A 5,484-nucleotide genomic window follows, 5' to 3' on the forward strand; every position below is an offset into this window, starting at 1 on the left:
GTGAGAGAAGCAATATTTCCCGCCATCCTTTTGCACGTGAGAGTCACGTGACCCCCAATTTCAACCAAGTATGTCACCATTTGGCCTTCGCCACGAAGAATGCGTTCTGTTTTATATTTTTAAGGGAAGTATGTTTTTTTTAAAGTGTTTTTAGGAAAAAGCATTAATAAGTAAATGTTTTTTTTTTAATATTTTAAATAAGTTTTTAATATTATAAATGATTTTTTAAATTTTATTAAATATCTAATATTTTTTAAAAATACATTTTTCTATAATATTTTGAGTCTTATTGGTGACTGTTTTTAAGAATTATTTTTTATTTTTGAAAACAAAAACACTAAAAACATGTTTAGAAAAAATGGATATGTTTTTGTTTTTTGTATTTTTGTGTTTTCAAAAACCACTTTTTTTTTATAATAATAAAAACATATTTTCATTGTTTTTTCACTATTTAAATAATAGATTATTCTCGTATCTTCTCTTCATTATTTTTGTGTTCCCCTAACTGCTTATCGTGTTTCCACGAAAATGAGCTCCACCCAATAACCACGCCCCCAACTCTTTTCTTCTTCCTTAAATTATTAAAATTAATATACTAACATGATTATAAAGTTATCATTTATTTAGAAAAATTATAATTGGTGTAAAAAAAATTAAAATGAATCATTTTTTTAATTTAAATAAATTGTAAATATAAAAATTATTTATATATTTATAATATCAAGTTAACTAAAGAAAACACTTTATTAATTTTTTTTTTAAAAAATAACTTTCAAACATATTTTTTGTTTTATTTGTTGTAAAAAAACGTTTTTATTAACTTAATCTAATATGTTTTTCTATTTTTGAGAACAAAAACTATTTTCTAAAATTTGGTTCCCAAACACAATTTTTTTTTATGAAAATATCAAAAACTATTTTTCGTTTTAAAGAACAGCAACCAAATACACCTTTATAACTGAATTCTAACTTGTTTAATGTTAAGGAACTGGGCATATAATGATATTTGACAACATCTACCATGTAAAATAAAATATTTGATAATCTTTATATAAAGATATTTAATATTACCTTTACTTTATTCTTCATAGAAAGTTAGCATGAATCATATCCTTGGAAATTACTTTTTCAGTATTCAAGTCTCTTAAAAGGGAAAAGGTTCCGGTGAGTGCACATGACAGTCTCGAGGTTGTGTTCCTTGTACCATTGAGGCTTGCATTGAAATATATGGTTTTGGGCCAGATTCGTGCTTTAACAAATTAATATTTAAATTATTATTATTATTATTTTCAAAGCCATCTCATTTTAATTTCGTATTTTATACGAAATACAATTTCATTTTTTAATTTTTTTTACACTTCTAACTTTACATTTTTACATGTTTTTTTACGATTTTAGATTTTATTTTTTATTTTATCTTGTTTATTAGCATAATTTTATTATTTTAAGATTATTAAATTATTGATAATTGTTGTCAATGGAAACTTTAATACCAACAACATTAGATAAAGAACACAAAAATAAAATAATTAATACAAAGATACACGAGGTTTTAATGTGATTTAATCAACCATGCCTACATTTATAGATGAATCTCATGTTTCCCACTCTTTGTATTTATACCTTACCACGAACCCTCTTACTCCGTCAAGTATCTCTCATTATTCCTCACATCTCATATAGTTTCTACAAGGTCATCTCCATTGTATGATTTTTTTTCTCTCATAACCTAAAATATTTATATAGAGATATTTTTAATAACTTTCCTTATTTTATAAAAATATAAAAAATAAAAATCTAATATTACAATAATATATCAACTAAGAAAATAATCTATATAATATTCTTTACAAAAATAAATCTTCACTATTTAGGGATTTGGGACATTTCTCAACAATCTCCACCTTTAATCAAATTTCATCAAGTTAATTTTTCATTTTTCCATGACACAGGCTATTTGTATCATATCACCGCAAGAGAGCAATCAACTCCACCTTCAACAACTAAAATTCTTTTTGTTTTCGTTTTGTGTGCTTTGTAATCTTTTGTTTTTCTAGAAATCTCCAACCTGAAGCTTTAATACAAATTTTTTGTGCAAGTGGAAGCTTTAATACAAATAAGGTTAATTAAAAAACACAAAAATAAGTTTGTTGTGCCAATGAAAGCTTTAACACAAGTGAGATTAATTCAATAACACAAAAATAAAACAATGACATATACGATATACGAGGTTTTAACGTGATTCGGTCAACCATACTTACGTCCACGTATGATAGATAATTATTCCATTATACAATAGAGACTATTACAAAAGACAAAATCATATACAACTATTAGGTTTTCGAAACATTCCATGTTTCCACACTCCTTGTATCCATACCCTACCACAAGCCCTCTTGCTCCACGTAGTATCTCCCATTTTTTCTTACATCTCTATCATTTCTCATATAGTCTTTACGAGATCATCTTCATCTCATGACTTTTTCCCTTCAGAGATATTTTCAACAACTTTTTTTATTCTATAATGAAATATAGTATTACAATAATATATCAACTTAAGAAATATTTTATACATTATTCTTTAAAAAAAAAAAAATTACTATTAGGAATTTGTGACACTTCCCAACAATCTCTACCTTGTACCAAATTCCATGAAGTTAATCTTTAATCTCTCCATAGCACAATATCATATCACCATGAGAGAACAATCGAATCTACCTTTAATTGAAATTCTTGTGTGATTTGTAATATTTTGTTTTTCCATAAATCTTCAACCCGAAACTCTAATACCAATTTGTTGTGCAAGTGGAAGCTTTAATGCCAACAATATTAGATTAAGAGCATAAAGATATTGCTCCGGTTGGACTTAGGGTGTATGAGTCTAATATTTGGCCCACTGTGTCGGGATTCGAGCTTAGAGAGGTCGTTCAGAGGATTTACGGACTTGCAGACGCCTAGGGGATGGGCAAACCATTGGCTCACAACTTGACCGTGATTACTAGAATACTACACCACATGATTTGCTCTATCCTGCTACCATGGGGCGAACACTGAGTCGAAGTCTCCTATTATGAGGCATTCCTCATGGACTTTATTTTGACGGGGAGACGAATCCAACTTGGGTACCTGATAATGATGCACATGATCTCATGTTGCGAGAGCACGACCTAAGTACTCCCCTATGACCACTTCCTCACCAGAGTGTTCAAAGATATCGAGGTTGATTTGATCCGAGAGACAGATTTCGAGGCTCCCAACAGTTATGACACGTATGATGATCTATCGATGGGGCGGATGAATTTGAGAAGGCCCCCGATGGTTCTTGGGTTAGACGAGCAGAGAGACCACCAGCACAGGTTCGAAGACAGGGAGAGGCACATCCCGGAGTAGATGAAGAGGCCGAGATACAAGAGATGGAGGCTGGAGTAGACCCTCAGAGAGACTTTCAATAAAGAAAGCCTGAGCTTGACATTCATCCACTCCAGTCGACTTACACAACGGGACCATCTTCTCAACCATCATTCACTAAGCCTCCTCACACAGAGATACCACCTCATCAGGCACCTCACGCTCCTGATTATGCGTTTTTGATGGATCTATCTGCTCAGATTAGCTCTCTAGGCACTCGCATGAAGGAGCTTGCTGTAGTCAGTGATACTCGGTTCTATTCCATGGAAGATCGCATGGATCAGTATCAGACTGGTTTCACCTCTCAGTTTAAGTATCTACAGTGGGACCATCTTCTCAACCATCATTCACTGAGCCTCCTCACACAGAGATACCACCTCATCAGACACCTCACGCTCCTGATCATGCTCCTTGGATGGATCTATCTGCTCAGATTAGCTTTCTAGACACTCACATGGAGGAACTTGTTGTAGTCAGTGATACTCGGTTATACTCTATGGAGGATCACATGAATCAGCAGCATGCTGGCTTCACCTCATGGTTTGATAGTCTTGAGGCTCACATGGATCAGCATCAGGCTGTGTTTGAACATTTCCAACAGATGATTGAGCACATTGAGGGTTGTTTGGAGAGTCAGCATGAGGAGATGATGACTTACCTACGCTCTGTGTTTTCACCTCCACCTTCTCAACCTTGATTTCATAGAGACCCCCTTTGTTTATTTTTTACGTTGTCAAAAGGGAAAGATATTTAGGATTTAGGAGACTCACATGCATATCATTGTCATATCATTTGTTTGGATCGTATATATGAAAGGCTTATATGTTTCGTGTACATTTAACTTATATATGATATGTTGTATGTTTCATGACTTATACTGTTTCTTATTGACAATTCATTCTCTCTAGCATGTCTTGATTGTCTTGTTGATCCATGATTGGTTTGAGGGGGAGATTCTTCTTCTCTTAGATAACCAAGGTTTGTTATCATAAAAAAGTGGGAGATTGTTAGCCCAATGGTTCTCCTAATTAGGTTTTGATGATAACAAACCATGATTAAGTTACTAATTTGTTTGATTTGTAAAGAATCTCAGGTGTTAATTTGGAAATTCATCAAATGACCTAATGGATACAAGATCAAGACATTTGGAAAACATTTAATCATAGGAAACAAATGTAAGATGAACGCATGGGTGCACTTAGGTTTTACATATCATTTCATGCATCTTTGGAAAACTCGATTTATTTTTTAAAGTTACAATTTCATTAAAGCCCGAGTTTTATCAAATGTACCTTAGGTAAAACGTTTCAAAATTGGCATATCAATTTACCTAAAGACTTTGCCTAAGTGTTAGAAAATAAAAGAACGTAAAAATATAAGTTTTCGAGGCTAAAATGTTGAACCGGTCGAGGCATTAGGCCAACCGGCTCAACCGTCCAAGGTACCAATTGATCGATTCCCTTTGACAGGTCGAGGAGTGCAAAAAACATACACACTCTCTCTTTCAGTAGTCTTTCCCTCCCAGTCAACCTCCGGTCAAGGTCTGGTTGAAGTAACAGTAACCTGTCAAAAACATTAAATGCTCCAGCGACTAGTGATCCGGTCGACCTCTAGCTCGACTTGTTGAGGCTACTTTTTTATTTTCTTAGCTCCCGAGGTTAGAAACTTATAAATAGATAGTTCCACTTCATTTATGAGATAAAAAAACACCTGCATTTTTTTGTCTACCCACTTGTTCTTGTCTTCAAAGCTCTTACTTATTTCTTGGTGCATTAAATCTTCACTTGCATATATTTTAGTGCACCTTTGTGATTCGTCCTAGCCTTTGATTTGTATTTGAGCTATTATTGAGCTAGGTTGAGAAAAATTCATTCTTGTTAATTGAGTGTTAAAGCCTTCAAGTGAGTGAATCTTGAAAATAATGTGTAAGAGCCCATTAGAGCCGGAATCCAAGTGTAAAGGAGATTAGAAGATTGGTTGAAGATTCAAGCTAGTGGAACCCTCACTCAGTTAGGAGATTGAGGAAAGTGGACGTAGGCAAGAAAGTGCTGAACCACTATAAAATTCGAGTTTGAT

This window comes from Vitis riparia, chromosome 6 (assembly GCF_004353265.1).
Source record: "Vitis riparia cultivar Riparia Gloire de Montpellier isolate 1030 chromosome 6, EGFV_Vit.rip_1.0, whole genome shotgun sequence".
Lineage (NCBI taxonomy): Eukaryota > Viridiplantae > Streptophyta > Magnoliopsida > Vitales > Vitaceae > Vitis > Vitis riparia.